This window comes from Sardina pilchardus, chromosome 1, assembly GCF_963854185.1.
Source record: "Sardina pilchardus chromosome 1, fSarPil1.1, whole genome shotgun sequence".
NCBI lineage: Eukaryota > Metazoa > Chordata > Actinopteri > Clupeiformes > Clupeidae > Sardina > Sardina pilchardus.
This window is the reverse complement of record NC_084994.1, coordinates 9840829-9860800: the sequence shown is the minus strand read 5'-3', so window position 1 is coordinate 9860800 and position 19972 is coordinate 9840829. Positions and strand designations below refer to the sequence as shown.

The following is a 19972-nucleotide window of genomic DNA, read 5'->3' as shown; positions in this document are numbered from 1 at the left end:
CGGGACCATTACTACAGCGCCGTGTTATGATAAAGGAAAAAAGGCTGTGACATATCTGTATGTCAATTCAGATTGATTTGACAGTAAAATTTGGCTTGTAGTCTGACCTTGTGGTGGTTATCATTATATTATCCTCATAAAAATGTGATGCTAATTCATGTATTAAAAGGGGCTCAATATAGCCTGGGAATGCCCATGCTGCCTTGTGCGCTTGTGCCGAACTGCTCGGCAGCCTGGAGACCAAGGCCGAAATCTTCGCATGGATTTGGGGACTATATATATCTTTAAAGTAATCAAAAAGTAATCAAAAAAATAGTTATGTTACTCAGATAAAGCAATTCAAATAGTTACACTACTATTACATTTTAAACAGGGTAACTTGTAACTGTAACACATTACATTTCTTAAGTAACCTTCCCAACACTGCCAAGGAGGTTATGTTTTCATCTGCGTTTGTTTGTCTGTTTGTTTCTGTCTGTTTGTCCACAAAATAACTCACAAAGTTAAGAATGGATATTGATGAAACGATTACTTTTGGGAGTGATCCGGATCACCGTCTGGATCCAGGAGGCGGTTATGTTTTCGCTTGGTGGTCTACGCTCTCAGAGTGCTTTTGTAGTTTGAATAAGGAGTGAAGTACGAGGTTTTTCATCTAACTAAAGCTAATAAATAACTAAATAAATGTGCATTTCACACCTTGGGCAAGACATTGAAGCGTGAGCACCGATGCGTCAGCCCTGTGCTCCCATATTTAACATGATACCCACATGTCAATCTCTAGCTATGGTGAAGTGTATGTGATGATGTGGGGCTATTTTAATTCCAAAGGCCAAGGGAACTTTATCAGGATGCATAATATGCTGGATCCATGAAATACCTGGCCTAATGAAAAAAAATCCTCCTGCTCCTATGGGAATTTAACATAGGGGTCAAATACTTTTATACCGAGCATTTAAGCATTTAAGGAAGAACATTTATTTATTTACGATACATTCTTCAATCACAAAGAACACTGGTGTCCTTAGCGGTTTGATTTTTACTCATTTTTTGAATGAAGACATTAAAGGAGAGTTTGGTGTGAAAAGCTGTACTGAAAGATGTTGCCGAGTAGGCTACTTACATGTGTCCAATAGGCACTTTCGCTCACCCTCGAGCATCCCGAATTACGCCGTTTTCAGCCGAGCTTGCATTAGGCTTGCAGCTAGCTGTGGGGGCAAAACGTAACCTATGCAACTAAATCGTTATGTTTGCACCATTAAAAAGGTTCCAAGTAACTCCACACTGCATTGGTAGACTTCTGAGGGTCCTGACATTTAAAACAAGATACTGAAAACTTTGGAAGTACACAGGAAGTTTATTTAAAAAGACTGTTTATACAAGCAGTACCTTCATAGAATCTCTCCGCTGGCCGCCATCTTGTAATGAAGTTGCGATAAGTCGACTGACGAGTACGAACGAACAAGAAGGACGGGAACATATTGCAAACCTTTTGAGCCTCATTGATACCGTGTACTCATCATGCTCATGTAGACAGTAGGGTCATTCCACCTCAATTCAACAAATGCCTTCTGCTTGACCATCTCAGATTTCCTTCAAAATTTTACCACCTGAAGAGTAACCATTTAAACTGACTTAGCCAAAATATTAGATTGGTATACCTAATACGTCCAGAGAAAAACGTTTTTGAACATGGTACCCCCCTTCTGATTTTTGGCACATTGGCGCCCTCATCTAAATCTGCAGCAAAGTTCAGATGTCATTATCTCAAAAAGTGTTCAAGCTGAAGACTTCAAATTTTCTGGGAATAATGATTGCTACCTATAGATTCCACATATTCATTCGTAGGCCGTATACACTGACTGTGTTTCAATCTTGTGAAATCAGAAGAAAAATGGCAGATTTTTTTTCAACCCCCACATTGGGTGCTCCATTACACAATTTGTAAACAAAATGTTTGACAAATGGTTATATCTCTCTACAGAAGTGTTTAAGCTGTCTTTGAAAAAGTAATGAAGAGGTGTCTATATTGCTTTTTTGTTGGAAGTATTGTAACACAAAACTGAAAAATAATCAATTTGGATGATATTGTATCTCCCCATTACAGAGGTATGACACGCTATACCAATGAATTGAACACATCTCCAGAAAGAGTATGGAATGGGCTTTCAGACTGTGAAATTTCAAGATGGTATTATGGCTGCAGTTATCAAAAAACATTTTTTAAATATTGGTCTATTACAACAATTAGCGTTGCTTTTTTGTGCTATTATTTAATGATTTCATAATCCTTGTCTTATTCCTAAGTATCAGATGTTTATGTCTCATACTGTTAAACATTTATATTTTCATTTACTTGCTGAGTGATGAACTAATAAAATATTTCCTGTATTTCCGAAATAAATTGCTGCTGTCACCATTTAATGCCACTAGATGTCACTGTTCATGGATATCAGCAATGTGTTGTTATAGTAGACCAATATTTCAAAAATAACATTTCAATAACCATAGCCATAATACCATCTTGAAATTTCACAGTCTGAAAGCCCATTCCATACTCTTTCTGGAGATGTGTTCAATTCATTGGTATAGCTTGTCATACCTCTGTAATGGGGAGATACAATATTATCCAAATTGATTGTTTTTCAGTTTTGTGTTACAATACTTCCAACAAAAAAGCAATATAGACACCTCTTCATTACTTTTTCAAAGACAGCTTAAACACTTCTGTAGAGAGACATAACCATTTGCCAAACATTTTGTTTACAAATTGTGTAATGGGGCACCCAATGTGGGGGTGTGAAAGAAATCTGCAATTTTTCTTCTGATTTCACAAGATTGAAACACAGTCAGTGTCAACACATACGACTTAGGAATGAATATGTGGAATCTATAGGTAGCAATCATTATTCACAGAAAATCTGAAGTCTTTAGCTTGAACACTTTTTGAGATAATGACATCTGAACTTTGCTGCAGATTTAGATGAGGGCGCCAATGTGCCAAAAATCAGAAGGGGGGTACCATGTTCAAAAACGTTTTTCTCTGGATGTATTAGGTATACCGATCTAATATTTTGGCTAAGTTAGTTTAAATGGTTACTCTTTAGATGGTAAAAGTTTGAAGCAAATCTGAGATGGTCAAGCAGAAATTTTCTCTAAAATCCGTTGAATTGAGGTGGAATGACCCAGTATAACAATATTTCCTGTGGAATTACTTTAGCAATCTGTTCCCCTGTCTTTCCTTTTCGTTCGTGCTCGTCAGTTGACTTATCGCAACTTCATTACAAAAAAATGGATTTATAGTGTTTCGGAAAAGAGCTCTTCATATATACATCACATATGTGACCCTGCAAAGCGAAACCAGTCGCTTTGGTAAAATTTACAAAATTACGTTATTGTGCTCACATGAATGGCCATAAACTAAGCTTTCCAACAAAATGTATATCGAGGATATTTGAAAAACTATCGCTAAGATTACCACATTCAAAGTTGACATGGTTCTCCCATTACAACATGCCAGAAGAGCGGCGTGAACAACAGGAATGACTGCTAATGTGTTGAATCGTCACCGGGTATAAGAGTCAAAACTTCTGTTTTTTCATGAAATTTGTTCACAATATGAAAGAGTAGATTGTATACTGTCGAATTAAGTAAAAACATAAAATTCAACATTTTATCCCTAACATTTGTTTATTATGGATTTTCTCAATATAGCATCGAGTGCAAAGCGACTGGTGTTGCTTTGCAGGGTCACATATTTACATACGCTTTGCAGGGTCACATATTTACATACACAATAATAATAACAATAACAATAACAACAACAACAACAAGTAATAATAATAATAATAAGTTGTATAGCACCTTTCTCTAACCCAAGTTCAAATTTAACTTATTGAACTTGAACTTGAACTCGCTTTACATCGTAGAAGGAAAATATACAAATACAAATACAAACAGAGAAACAAACAAACCAGCAAAGAATACAATAAAGGAAAGCTAAGTGTATAAATCCTAAGATTTTCTTTTATTGTTTTCACAAAGGGCCATCGATACATTTTCTTTTAAAAAAGTGTTTTCTATATTTTTAGGACAAAAACTCGCAGAGAGCTGTGAAATAGTTTTTTTCAAATCCTTGCGGGGTTAAGATCTCACTCTTTTAAATGTTTTTTCTCATCAGAGCTGTTGATGAAGAAATTAAAACCTGTCCCACACTGGGCACATGCATAAGGCTTCTCTCCCAGTGTGTGTAAGGTGTTGTACTGTAGATCTTGGAGTGTTGAAATGGCTTTCCACACTGGACACATCAACGAGGCTTTTGTCTAGTACGTGTAAGCATTTGGTATTTAAGATGTTTGGATAATTTAAACTCTTTTTCACACAGGGCACATTTTTCAGACTTATGTCCAGTGAGCGATATCATGTGTGTTTTAAGAGTTGAAATGTATAAAAGAAGACTCTACACATTCACGAGGCTTCTGTCTGTGTGATAGCATGTGGCGTTTAAGTTCTGAGGATGTTAGAAACGCTTTTTCGCACTGGGCACATTTATGAGGCTTCTCTCCTGTGTGTATGAGCATGTGTCGTTTAAGAGTTGATGATATTGAAAACGCTTTTCCACACTGGACACATTTATGAGGCTTCTCTCCAGTGTGTATTGACAGATGTCTTTTAAGTTTTGAATATGCTGAGAAACCTTTTCCACACTCAACACATGTATAAGGCATCTCTCCAATATGTGTAAGCATGTGACCTTTAAGCTCTGGGGATGATGAAAACGCTTTCCCACACTGGACACATTTATGAGGCTTCTCTATAGTGTGTATTGGCTGATGTCTTCTAAGATTTGACAGTAGCGTGAAACCTTTTCCACACTGGACACATTTATGAGGCTTCTCTCCGGTATGTGTAAGCATGTGAAGTTTAAGTTTTGGGGAGGTTGAAAACGCTTTTCCACACTGGGCACATTCATGAGGCTTCTCTCCGGTATGTGTAAGCATGTGAAGTGTAAGTACTGAGAGTCCTGTAAAATGTTTTCCACACTGGGCGCATCTATGAGGCTTCTCTCCGGTGTGTATTAACAGATGTCTTTTAAGATTTGGCAATAGTGAGAAACCTTTTCCACACTGAACACATGTGTGAGGCTTATCTCCAGTATGTGTAAGCATGTGGCGTTTAAGTTCTGTGGATGTTAAAAACGCTTTTACACAGCGGGCACAAATATGAGGCTTCTCTCCGGTGTGTATTAGCATGTGAAGTTTAAGTTGTGAGGGTTTTGTGAACGGTTTTCCGCAATGGGCACATTTATGAGGCTTCTCTCCAGTATGTGTAAGCATGTGCTGTTTAAGATTTGTCATGCGAGTAATACTTTTTCCACAGTGGGTACATTGATAAGATTTCTTTGGCTGTTGTCTGCTTTGACTAGTAACAGTGTGTGTCTTCTGGTGTTTCTCCAAATCTCTCAGGGCCGTGAAACTCTTGCTGCAGACGGTGCAGTCGTACGTTCCTCCATTCGGTTGCAGGTTGAGCTGATCGTTCTGTCCACGGCTCTGGTGTTGCACTGTGCTCGGGTGTTCTGATTCACCTGCACAGTAAATCACGAATCACAAATGAACGTTAATTTCACTCTATGAGTGTTAATTTCAACACTATAATAGTGGAGTTTATATAAATTATGTAAACACTTAACACTTGCCATAGTGTACATTTTATAACACCAAGCTCTCCACAGAGCACAAATTAGTGTTTCATAATTAACTCGTCAGTTTTTTGAAAATAAACTCCTCATATAGAGTACAACCTCGTGCAGGGTAGGCAACACCAAAATTGCATTGAGAAATCAAAATGGATACTCATACTGCTATTATGATACAATTAAATGAAGAAATGCAAAAACTAAACCAGTGGTTCTCAACCTTTTTTGGACAAACGCCCCCTAACCTCTTGATGATCCTCTTAACGCCCCCCCCCCCCCCCAAAAAAAAAACACTAAATATTACAGGCAAAAAAGTGTCGCTGAGTTTTGGTAAAAAAAAAAAATACAAAAAAAACTAAACAGAAGTTTCTTATGAGTAATGAAACCTATGTTGTAGAAACGGAATTAAGTATCAAATTAACATTATGAACATTCAATTATCACAATTATTGTTATGCTATTTTGTATATGCACTTAAAAACAATCAGCATTGCTAACATTGTTCACAAAATGTTGGTGAAAACATGCACATCATTGGACTGCTTTACTAATGTAAAATATAATTACAAGTTGCATTGCTTTTGCATGGTTGCATAATGATTGCATGGAAAACTTCTCAAAACAACAGCAATTATATGGGTGCCATTGTTTTTTGGATGTTTACCTCATGCAAGCATCATACACTGGTAGGCAAATGAAAAAAACGGACATGTTTTTTTAATAACCTTATTTTTTTAATGTAAGGATTCAGGAAACACAACACCAACTTTGTGTATGGTAAATGACCGAGCAGATAGGCATAAATCACTGATTTGGAGTTAAACAGGAAGATATGCTTCAATAGCTTTTGGCCATGTTGTATTCAAATTTGGCAAAACAATACTCAATACTCGACTGTATTATAGTCTCTGCTATGTTTTTATGGACGTTGGAGGAATCCACGTCGTTCTATTAAATGTTGTTATATAATTAAATAGCCTTCCAACCGGTTGCAGCCGAGCTTTGCTACCAACGCTCTTATCGAGTGGTTTCAGTTTCTCTCGCGTAAGCGTGCACATGCATGCATTGAATGCACGCTCATACCACTACTTAATTGCATGCCTGTATGTTTGAAGACGCCAAACTAGCGAGTATTTCCTGATTGAAGAAAGGTTTGTTTTCTTTTTCTGTCGGTCCGCGATTGCTTGATCAGTTGCAAATCAGACGAAGCGCCGGGAATAATTTCACTATGTGGCTCCGTAGGCCTGCAGTGTTCACGTTGCGGAGCGGTGCCGGTCTGCGGCCCATATTTGAGAACTAGTAGCATGTAGCATTGACATCAGTTCAATCATTTGCACAAAGACATCGTTTTAATCAAAATTCAAATGTACACTGTATGTGTAGTCACTGTCAGAGGCTTCAAAAGTCGAGATGAATAACAGTGATTCACGCCCCCCATTTGAGCCCGAGCGCCCCCCTCAATTCTGCCTCGTCCACACCGCCCCCCAACAATGTCCGAACGCCCCCTGGGGGGCGGTACCGCCCCCGTTGAGAAACCCTAAACTAAACCATTTATTTAATTCATTTTATTGACTGCATTTCATGCACAGGGACAATGTATTTAGCACCAGGACCATAGGCTGTTTGGACATCAAACGCCTTATGGAGACGGAAATCATTCAATGTAATAATTAAATAACTTTCATCACCAGAATGAACTAATAGTCGTAAAAATGCTCCTTAAACATTCAGAAATCTTCTCATTAACAAGAAAACATATATCATCTTCATGCACGTAATTTGCAGGGGGGTTATGGGAATCATGATATAACCCTCCCCCCAGGTTATATAACCCCCCCAATATCAAATCATTCAGATTAAACTAAATATGAAATATTCTGAATTAACTTTTGTTTGTTTTCTTTATTCATTTAATTTGCCAGCAAGATAGTATCATGTTTTAAATATTCTGTAATGTATACCCCCCTGCTCACTAACTACTTGGTATTACCCAACCTACTATTTTGCGCCGTTGCTGGGATGAATGGTTGGACAAAACTGACACGTGCATACTAACGGGCAGAAAAGATGAAAAGGACACTGAAAGGCAGCCAGACAGCATTTTCAGGGGCGCAGATGGGGGGGGGGGGGGATTCTGATTGACCTCGATCCGTCCCCCCCACTTGCAGGGCAAAAAATAAATAAATAAATAACACACCCATTCTTCTCTGTTACATTGCTCCACGAGTATTAGTTACAGCGAGATGAGACCTTTATTGCACGACAGAGCAGAAGTAGAGCTTTCCGATGATACTAGACACTTGTCTGTACAATCAAGTAAGAAAATTTAAAAAAATCATGAAATCAACCCTATGAGCACGACGGACGCAAAGTGCGTCAAAAAACACACCCATTCTTCTTTGTTACATTGCTCCGTGATTATTAGTCACAGCGACATGAGACCTATATTGCACGAAAGAGCAGAACCGGGGCTTTCCAACGAGACTAGACACTTGTCTGTACAATCAAGTATGAAAATAAAATAAAACCATGAAGTTAAATCAAAGTATATCATATTTGCAGTCTATATTGCTCTGCATTCACACGCGCTTCCAGAACTCTCGCTTGAATTACACGCGGACCTGGCATCGCACAGACATGACACGAAAGAGGAGAAACAGAGCTTTCCATTGATACCAAACACATCGATCCTTTTGTATTATAAAAACAGAAGAAGTGACAAACAAATAATAATATCCTATAGCTTCGGCTACCATTACTCTCGTTTGATTTACTCGTGAAACCGCCATCAGAAAGATATGGCATGCATATCACATCGGGCGCTACCCTCTTTATTAGGGTCTGTAGGGCATTTCTTTTCCCTCCTATCGTCTACACGCCATCCGAGCAAAGTCCCACACATTTTTCCCATTTGATGTCATGTTCTGCCAGGTAATTGATAATGAGAATGTTGAACAGCTCATCAGCAGTGGCCCTACTTTTGACATACTGCAGAACAGAATATCTTCACTCATTGTCAAAGAATTAACAAAGCGGATATAAGTAAACAATCGTTGTAACTGTCAGTGGCCTGTCCGCTTGCAAGGCAAAACGTAAATGTTTGACTGTCAAGCAGTTGTTGTTGGAGATCGCGAGACATGTCAACTATGCGTCTACTGTAGCAATTTTGTTGTTGGACAGAGGGATAGCCTTCAATTTCACTGCACTCGTCTCGTCGAACTTGTTGAACGTTTGTTTTGTTCCGCTGAAATTAAATTTGCAACATCAATCAGGCTATAGCAGTTAATTGGATAACGCCTACACTTCATGAACGCTGCTAATGTCAACAGAATTACACTAGAGAGTGGTAACAAAGGAGTTCACAAATCAGTGGTTCAATCTCCGAGAGTTGCATAAACAAAAAAAATATTTATCATTTGACTTCGAAACTTTTTTAGCAACAATGATTGTTGAGGACACGTTACACAGGTTTTGTTAAATTAGAGCAGTAGGCTAATACAGAATTCCAATCCTAAGCCACAATTCAGTTTTGTTCTGAGTTTCGGAATGTGTTTTCTGATTTGGGTGTGTTTCTGTTTCTGTCTGTGTTTTCGTTTTCGGAGCACGTTTCTGAATTGCATGTGTTGTAAATTGGCAGCTCGTTTCTGAAATGTAAATGTAAATGCATGTAATTTGCAGTGCATTTTCTAAATGATGTTAACGAGTTGAGGCGTATTTTGATAAACAAATATTTCCTTCCCTCCGTTTTCAAAAATAACATTGTGCACACTTGTCAGTTTTCAGAAAAGTTTTCGTTGACACTAACCTGTGCATATGCCGTCAAGAGCATGCCAAACCTGTAGGTAGTGGTGTAACAAGAAGTTCGAGCCCACGTTAGCCAATTAGAATCCCGAAAATAGTAACAACATCAACAAATCCCTTCCATGTCTCATTTCAACTGTATTTGCAAATGCAAAAAAAAAAAAACTAAAAGGGTTGGCATTAATATTACATTACATTTTGCGACTGCTACTCGCACTGCTACTGAATGCATCCATGATCACCTTAACCAAATGAAAATGCAAACATTGGCCACACCTTTTGCGCAGATGCAAGTACTACCACATACTGTGATGTTGGCTGCCTAGAAGGCACGTTGCTTGCCTAAAACTCTGTTTGTCTTCATTTTTCTCAGTTCACATTCATACGCAAAACGAGAGTTTTCCTAAATCTCCACTTTTGCCAGAGTTTTCAGAAAGAATCGTATTCAAAGGCGAAATCGCCGTTTGTGTGTACACGAAAGGCACAAACGAAGGGAAAAGTCTCTGTTTTTCAAGATACCCGTGTATGTGAGAACGGGGCCATAGATGAAGATGTTTTCCTAAGTCGTTTGTGTTTTGTCTATTTGCGCGTGTTTTGATTTGCAGTTGATTTTGTTTTCACAACTTGCACGTCGTTTGCACCTGTCATCCACCGTACCTTTCTGTATGAAATGCACTATGGGTCATTCCACGCCAAATCAACCAGAGCCCACGCACTTGCGTCTCAAAAAAATCTGAAAAAAATACCATGTGTGCCTATGTTACCCAGGAGACACTCTGTAAAATGTTTTTGTGCTAAGATCAATACTTTTCAAGTAACAGCCAGTTTTACAGGGGGAGGGGGGTGTCAAATTTGTTCTGCCTCTTTTTTTTGTCAAAGTTCACAAGCTCATTGCTCAAGAACTAGAATCCGTAGGAGGCTCAAATTTTGCAGGCTGGTGCATAAATAGGAATAGTATGCAGTAAAATCATTACGAGTAGTCTGGATGATCCTGCATGGTCATAGCAGTCCCTCAAAGTTGATCAACATTTTATCGGAGTTTTTGGCTGTGTTCTGTTTAGGCCTTCAGAAGACACATTTTTATTCAACATAGACTCTTGGGTTTTTTTTCTTATTGAGATAAGTAGAAACACTCTCCGAAAAAGCAATGAAGAGAAAAGAAAATCCATCAGGGACTGAACAGCAGACCTCACAAGTTCGAAAAATAAATTTGGATCTCATATTCAGAGCACCCTAACACCTTGTGGGAATATACAAAGATTTTTTAAATATTTTTTTCTATAATCTGCATTACCTCTTCTTTTTAAAAACACCAATTTGACTTGTCTTATGCAAATCTTTCTTTTTCATTTCCCACCCTGAACAAGGGCAAAATGCACCATAGAGATCTATTGAGAGATTTGTTTTGTATAGAGTAACCACTAGGTGCCACTAAAATCACTGAATCACTGACATTGCCGGGTGGGGACAAAACATATTGATCTCAATGGTGCATTTTGTCCATGTTTAGGGTGGAAAATGAAAAAGAAAGATTCGCATAAGACAAGTCAAATTGGTGTTTTTAAAAAGAAGAGGTAATGCAGATTAACGAAAAAAATATTTAAAAAATCTTTGTATATTCCCACAAGGTGTTAGGGTGCTCTGAATATGAGATCCAAAATTATTTTTCAAACTTGTGAGGTCTGCTGTTCAGTCCCTGATGGATTTTCTTTTCTCTTCATTGCTTTTTCGGAGAGTGTTTCTACTGATCTCAATAAGAGAAAAAAAATCAAGAGCCTATGTTGAGTAAAAATATGTCTTCTGTAAGCCTAAACAGAACCCAGCCAAGAACTCCAATAATATTTTGATCAACTTTGAGGGACTGCTATGACCATGCAGGATCATCCAGACTACTCGTGGTGATTTTACAGCATACTATTCCTATTTATGCACCAGCCTGCAAAATGTGAGCCTCCTACAGATTCTAGTTCTTGAGCAATGAGCTTGTGAACTTTGACAAAAAAAAGAGGTAGAACAAATTTGACACCCCCCTCCCCCTGTAAAACTGGCTGTTACTTGAAAAGTATTGATCTTAGCACAAAAACATTTTACAGAGTGTCTCCTGGGTAACATAGGCACACATGGTATTTTTTTCAGATTTTTTTGAGACGCAAGTGCGTGGGCTCTGGTTGATTTGGCGTGGAATGACCCCTATGTACATTAACTTCCTCTTAAACAGGTTGGGTGAGGCTTAGTGAATGTTTGTTTTTGTTTTGTTTTTTTAAAATGGAACTGACATATCTTCAGCAGAGGGTGTAGCGGAAAGGAACGCTTCAGTCACATGCCTGGTGTTGCTTCCCTGTCAGGCTGCAGTAGAAACCAAAGATTCTAGAACAGAGCACTGCTTATGTTATCATAGCACTACTATGAGAAGGTGAGGTTTATCTATTTTTTTTTTTTTTGTTTTATTCAAATGAACCATTCTCTTTAATTCAACTTATTGAACTGAAAATATAATGAAACAGAAATATCAGGAACAGGTCCTTCAACTAAAGTCCATTAGAACGACTGTACCTCTATCACAGCTGCATTTTGACATTTATATTATGGCTAATTTCTTTAAAATATATATGTTTAAATGATCAAGCCTTGGACTATTCTGCAGCATCCCTGAGCATGCTTCATGGCACCCACTTTGAAAAACCCTGGCCTTTTTTGCAAAATGCCCCCACCCCCGAAATAAATAAATAAATACCTTTGTCACTTCGCCTCATCTTTTTTTCCCTATATGTCTTGCTGACGCATGATATTCTGAAAGGACTTACTTTCCACCAGATAATCATTCTCTTGCTCATCATCTTCTTTCTTCACTTCAGTCTTCACGGTTGTCTGTAGTGTTTCACTGTGAGTCGTTGTACCGCTGTAGTCTGAGTCCGCAACGTCGGTTTCAATGTCCGTTTCAGTTTTACCGTTAAGCTCCACCACAGGCTTTTCTTCTTCATCATGTAATGAAATCACAAGATCATATTCCTCTTCTTTAACATCTTCCTCTTTCACCACCACTCTCAGGCTGTAAGACTCTGCGACTTCGGTTTCAATGTCCGTTTCAGTTTTACAGTGAAGCTCCACCACAGGCTTTTCTTCTTCATCATGTAATGAACTCACATGATCATATTCCTCCTCTTTGATATCTTCCTCTTTCACCACCACTCTCAGGCTGTAAGACTCTGCGACTTCGGTTTCAATGTCCGTTTCAGTTTTACAGTGAAGCTCCACCACAGGCTTTTCTTCTTCATCATGTAATGAACTCACATGATCATATTCCTCCTCTTTGATATCTTCCTCTTTCACCACCACTCTCAGGCTTTCAGTCACGTTAGCGCTGTCGCCAGGGCTCAGCGGCAGTCCAAGATCCATGCTCCCAGCACACCAAAGATGATCATGTCAGAAGTTATCGTAAGAGCGACCAAAACCCCCCCATAGATTGCCTTTTTTTAAAATACTAGATTACTTGTTATATGACCAATGGTGCTCTAAATCCACCATATGTCTACAGTGAATACACTTTAGTCAACTTTGTAGACTCAAGAAGTCGCCCAACGTTACTGTGTAGTCAGACTTTTCAAGTTCGCCGCTCCCTCACACTGAGATCTTTCAATATGATGTCTGTTTACCTACGAGCAGGTGTGGACCATTCAGTGACGACTGAAGCCGACTGACAGCTGGCACAGCTGGCAGTGTTGGCAGATTCGGTTGAGGGAGGGAGGGAACAAGGGGAGGAGGGAACGAGGGAGGGAGGGAGGGAACGAGGGAAGGAGGGAGGGAGGGACACAGCACACCAAAACTGATCATCAGAAGTAATCTCCAGGTTACCATAGGAGCTACCAAAAAAACAGATAAATACTAGAAAACAACATTAATTGTTACATGACCAATGGTGCTCTGGTCTAATCCACCATTTGTCTATACAGTGAACCACAGGAAGTCACCCCAACGTTACTGTGTAGTGAGACTTTTCAAGTTCGCTGCTCCCTATATTTCAATAAGTTGTCTGTTAAGATACGATCAGGTCCAGACATGATCAGACTCTCTTCAGCTCGTTAGAGAACTCCCACTCAGTGACTGACAAAAATGTTTCCACAGCTGGCAGTGTTGGCAGATTCGGTTGAAGGAGGGAGGGGCGGAGCTGTGTGTGTGTGTGTGTGTGTGTATTTATGTGTGTGTGTGTGTGTGTGTGTGTGTGTTTGTGTGTATGTATGTGTGTGTGTGTGTGTGTGTGTGTGTGTGTGTGTGTGTGTGTGTGTGTGTGTGTGTGTGTGTGTGTGTGTGTGTGTGTGTGCGTGTGTGGATGTGTGCTGTGTTTGTGTTTGTGTGTGTGTGTGTGTGTGTGTGTGTGTGTGTGTGTGTGTGTGTGTGTGTGCGTGTGTGGATGTGTGCTGTGTTTGTGTGTGTGTGTGTGTGTGTGCGTGTGCGTGTGCGTGTGCGTGTGCGTGTGTGTGTGTGTGTGTGGATGTGTGCTGTGTGTGTGTCTGGATGTGTGCTGTAGATAGATACTGTAGATAGATACAGTACAGTAGATAGTCTTTATTGTTCTATAAAGGATATTCTTCTTCACATGTCATTTCATCCATAAAAGATGGCAGCATTTGATGTAACATACATCTCATACATATAACATATCACACATCACACATCACATATAACATATAACATATAACATATAATATGACACCCACCATACCATACACACCCTATACCATACATACCCCCATCCCTCCAGTTCCCCTCCCTCATCAACACAGTGCAATCAAAAGTGGACAGTGCAGACAACATAACCAGAAAAGAATGGAGGGGATGGATTATTGTCACCGGAGTTTGTTAAGTGCAGTGATGGCTGAAGGTACAAAACTTTTCTTAAAGTGTGCTTTTTTCCAGTCCAGGGCTCTGTATCTGCGGCCAGATGGGAGTGGAGTGAAAAACCGGTTCAGGGGATGGTCAGGGCTGCTTGCCATGGTGCGGGCAAGGCGTGTGATGGCTGTGTCATTTGCATCAGTGAGGCTGGGGGTGGGAAGCTGTATTATTTTAGATGCTAGATGTAGATCTTTGTGTGTGTGTGTGTGTGTGTGTGTGTGCGTGCTAGTGTGTGTATGTCTATTTGTGTGTGTGTGTCTGTGCTGTGTGTGTGTGTGTGTGTGTGTGTGTGTGTATCTATCTGTGCTGTCTGTGTATATGTGTGTGTGTGTGTGTGTGTGTGTGTGCACCCCGCCTATCACTCATTTATAAATTGAGTCCCAGTCTATTGCAAGTCAGAGTCTATTCTCAGAAGTGTCACTTTTGAAAAAAAGAATATGTTGTCCCTGTCATGACCTGCATGATGTAAAGCTCTAAAATATGGAATATTTTAGAGGTCATCTTGGAGTTTGCACTCTGAGTTTCACATACGAGAGCTCGGCAGACAGCAAAAATGGATTCAGCTGAAAAATAACATCAACACAGCAACACAAATGTTTGAGGGTGTCACATTATCTGAAAAGCAACCTATTCTATCAGACTGTGGTCAAACAGGTTGAGTAGTGTGTGAACTCTGTGGCTTGAATAGTCATAAATCTCACACACACACACACACACACACACACACACACACACACACACACACACACACACTCACACACACATACACCCATTTTCAGTTGGCTGTTTGTTTTGTGTTTGTTTTGTGTGTGTGTTTTTTTTGTAAATCCATGCATGATCCAATACTGTTTATCTAATCCTCAGTTACAAAAGAAGTAGCCAGTGCGTGACAGACTCTGTGGGTCATGACAGATGGATGATGGATGAGTCAGTAACAGTGCTGCTTGTGGTCTCTGAGTCTCGTAGGTAAGGCAGCCGATTGATTGTTCACATGCTGGCATTCCGGGGAAGATCAAAACTGGTTCTTGAGATCAGGCCCGTCGCAACAAGGCAAGCAAACCAGGCAATTGCTTGGGGCCCCGAGCTTGCCTGGGGCCCCCAGACACCGACTGGATATGAACAAAATGCAACGACAAATTGTGTGTTCCCCTTTAAATTCTGTGATGGTCAATGCAGAAAAGTGCAATGACGCTATTTTCGGGATCCCCCTCAAGGGGCCCCCTCCCCCGTTGCTGACGGTAGTCAGCCAGCCAGCACTCAGACAGTTGCGTGATTCCAGTGCCGGGAAAATATGAAACCAAAGTCCTTTTTAGGCCTATAAAGAAGTATCTCTGATGAAACACCAGCAATCATGAAGCGGAGTTATCCCTCAGGAAGCCAGAAAAGAAAGAAGTGAAAGGAAGAAGAAGATAAGAAAAACAGATAGCGGTAAGTGATCATTTACTAGTACATCGGATGAATTAGCCATGTAGCAACAAAAATATGTAGCCTACAGTAGCGTTAGCTCAAGTGTTCAGTTAATTAAGGCAACTGGACTTATTAGCGGTGGCAGTCAGTTTGTTCGTGTGGAAATCGTGTCATTCACATGCACGAAGTCGAAAGCTGGCTGTTCCGTCTTTAAAACATCAGCTTCATCTGTCCAATACTCAGACAGCAGAATGTTTAAATCTGTCAAGCTAAGTATGTAAAACTCTGTGTGTTAAACATAAACATAAGCTTGGGTTGTTTTAAGCATTGGTGGTTGTGAAAGCAGCTGTATTTCTTCTAAATATCAAAATCAGAAACTGACATGCCAATCTTTTCTCTCTCCTTCAAGGTACTTGGCTTACATTTCTAAGCCCTCTACCTACGGATGCCTCCATTGATGAAGGTAGAGTGCATTTCTCTCTCTGAGCTGTTAGTGATCTCTATGAATATGCTAACATTGTAATAAAATGAGCACTCATATTTTTTTTGTATATTTCAGATATTTGACTAAGTGGCTATCCTTATGTGATGCACCCTGTACATGACAAATAAAATATTATATTTGGGTCATTCCGTGTCAAATCAGATAAGATTGTTGCTGCACCGTCTCAGATTTTGTTCAAACTTTGTGTATATCATCAATGGGTCCTAAAACCATGGCCTGTGAAATATTTCTGTGGAAATCATCTGTCTTCATATCTTTTTTAGACCTTGAAATTCTTTCATTTTTACAGCTTGAAAAACACATGCCATGTCTGGGCATTAATATCTTGACAAATATGTTCCCTAGCCTCCCCAAATTTTCTAGGGTGGAAGATCAACTCATAATAAGCATGTGTAAACAATTTAAAGTCTGTACTAAATGTCTCTTGACTCTCGAAAGGGCCCTCAATTTTTGAAAAACGTGCATTAAGTGTGATATTAAGGGTATTAAAAAACTGTTTATCTTTTTCACTTGGTATCAGTCACTATTTCCTCTTCAAATACGGCAGTTAATTAATGTTTTCCCACAATTTGAAGTCTCCACAACAAATAACCATGACAATAATAACAATAAAACAAGGCATGTTTGTATTTTGTGTCATTTTCATGTAACTGAAATGCTATGTGGGATAGGTAGTAGGATCATGAAAATCTATGTGGAAATAGAAAAGTATATGGACATGTAGTGTGTAAAGTTCTAATATTGCATCGAAGCCCCGTTCACAGAATAAATGCATGTAGTTACAGGTGTTTTGGTAACACCAGAATAAACATTTACAATAAAAAAAAGTGAAGTTTGGCACCCCCCTCTGGCGAAACAGTAGCATTTTGCTACTTTTACAAGGCATTAACTCTGGAAGCTATTTGAATGGAATGGAAAGGCTGCATTTTACTTCCCGTATTCAAAAAGAAGCAGAAATTCCTAATACCTTGAAATTGAAAAGGATGCCAAATACACCGAATTATATACTTGAAATTATGTTTTAACCATTAATCTAAAATAGGCCTATCATTAGTTGGTGGCTTTTTTGCTATCCTTTTCAATATCAAGGTATTAGGAATTTCTGCTTCTTTTTGAATACGAGAAGTAAAATATAGCCTTTCCATTCCATTCAAATAGCTACCAGAGTTAATGCCTTGTAAAAGTAGCAAAATGCTACGGTTTTGCCAGAGGGGGGTGCCAAACTTCACTTTTTTTTATTGTAAATGTTTATTCTGGTGTTACCAAAACACCTCTAACTACATGCATTTATTCTGTGAACGGGGCTTCGATGCAATATTAGAACTTTACACACTACATGCCCATATACTTTTCTATTTCCACATAGATTTTCATGATCCTACTACCTACCCCACATAGCTTTTCAGCTGCATGAAAATGACACAAAAATACAAACATGCCTTGTTTTATCCTTATTATTGTCAAATTCATTTGATTTGGAGACTTCACATTTTGGGACAACATTAACAAAGGATTATATTTCTATAGAAAAGACTCATTGATGGCAGGTGTGTCCCAATAAAAAAGTTTTGAGACCCTCAATATCACTTTTTTTGCATGTTTTTTTCAGAAACTAGGGACTTCTGTACAACCAATGAGACTGTGGTACAAACATTTAATCATTGAATCTTACTGAGAACATGCTTGTCTTCCATTCTATAAAGTTTAGTCAGGCTAGGAATGATACTTTTTAAGATATGAGTACCTTAACATGGCCTCCAAGATAAGGTCATTTAGAGAGTGTAAAAAGGCAAGGGCAAAAAGACAATGAAAACAATAGAATTGAGCAAAAATATTTTACAGATTTTAGTTATGGAACCTAAACATTGTGTAGACAAACTTTGAAGAAAATCCGAGTCGGTGCTGCAACCATTTTCCTGGATTTTGTCTGATTTGACACGGAATGACCCATTTCCCAGCTCCACAATCATCTCCACCTCTCATTTGTGAGGAAGAAGAGGACATGGGAGACTGTATGCAGTGGTGCCATGGCCTCAATGTCAATTGAGTCTGCACAAGTTCTCAGCTCTGATGTTCCCTCTGCACAAGGTACTACAAGCTCTATCATTATAGCTGATGACCCTGCACAATGGCCAAGAGTTCTCTCTGATAGTGTACGCTGTGAAATTATTAGACAATGACCTGTGCAGAAAATAAAGTGTGTGTGAAACAGTATGTCTATGTGTTGTCTTCCGGTTGGGTTGGTGGTGGTTGGAGGTGCATCATCAGCAGCGGCGGCGGGTGGGGGGCCTCTAAGTCCATTTTGCCTAGGGCCCCCAAATTCCTTGAAACGGGCCTGCTTGAGATTAAGTGTTCTTATTGTTCCAACCAAGTTTCAAGTTTTGTTGTCATATAATCTTTGGCGAGTGATTATTGTTGGATGTCTTTGATTATTATTAACATTTACTTGTACTTATACTTTCATTACTTGAGTACATTTAATTGAACATTACTTGTCATACTTAAGTGCCAGAAATACTTTAAGACTTTAACTCAAGTAACATTTCAGTCGGTGACTTGAACTTTTACAAAAGTCATTTTTAGGTAGGGTACCCCATACTTGTACTTGAGTTTGATTTTCCAGTACCCTATACAACACTGCGTAACGCTAGCGTTGAGCAAACTGGGAGTTGAACTTGGTTCAACTTTGAAGCGCGACGCTTGGCTCATCACAATCAGTTTTAGAATGTTTAGGTATCTTGACCAATCAGATTTGTCTAAGAACGTAGCAACAAAGATTGAACTTAGTAACGAGATAGAATGTTTTGGATGTATTATTATGGTCTGAGCTTTGCGTTACGCTTGCCGCTGCCGCTTGCCGCTGGCTAATGTGATCCCCGCCTAAAGCTCAATGCATAGAAGAACCTTTTTCAGTGCTTCAAAGAACCAACAGTTTGCCTGATGGTTCGACACAGAGTTTTGACTGTCCATGGAATCATTCAGAGATTTAAAGAACCATTTAAGCGCCTTTATTTTTTAGTGTGATGCATGAGATTTATCAGGGAAAGCAATCTCATCGCCACCTGCTGGAGTATAGCGGAAGTGGATGGGATTTTCCTTTAGAAAGGGTAAAGCCTCGTGACTTGTAGTTGTAGTCCGTTTATAAAGAAAAGAGCAATTACATTTTGAAAAAAAAAAGAAGGCAAAAAAGGGTTTGATATTTTCACTGTTAGTAGATTATTACAGTATAATCGTTCATTTTGTGATTTTACACCCAGTTGCGGAACAGCTGGGGCCGGAGGGAAGTGTTTTTTCCATGATGCACAAAACATGGAAGTTAGCTCTTTGTTCTGAAGTTTGTTTGTTTCTTATGTTTATGTTTATGTTTACGTTTAATCTTATAACTTTTTATGGATATATATTGACTTTTGTAGCTTGCTTTTTATCCTAATCCTCTCAATGTATATATGTCATCTCTCTTTTATGTAAAGCACCAACTGCCCTGGTGAAATGTGCTATATTAATAATTGTTGCCTTGCCTTGTTTTCGGATCTCACTTCAAACGCCCGACAGAATTGATGCCACCCGCAATCGCTGATGCAACCTGTAACATACTACTGAGTACCTCTGGAGTAGGGCATTGTGGGTAGGTGAGGGACTCTCCTCTCTCTTCTAGCAGAAAACGTCTCCCCATTTCT

The 19972-nt window shown here is 39.2% G+C and overlaps 1 pseudogene; it reads right to left on the bottom strand.

Moving 5' to 3' along the window:
• LOC134076331 (zinc finger protein 850-like) overlaps window positions 1-13179 on the bottom strand; it is a 769162-nt pseudogene extending 755983 nt beyond the window's left edge.
• Window positions 13180-19972: the final 6793 nt, after the last annotated feature.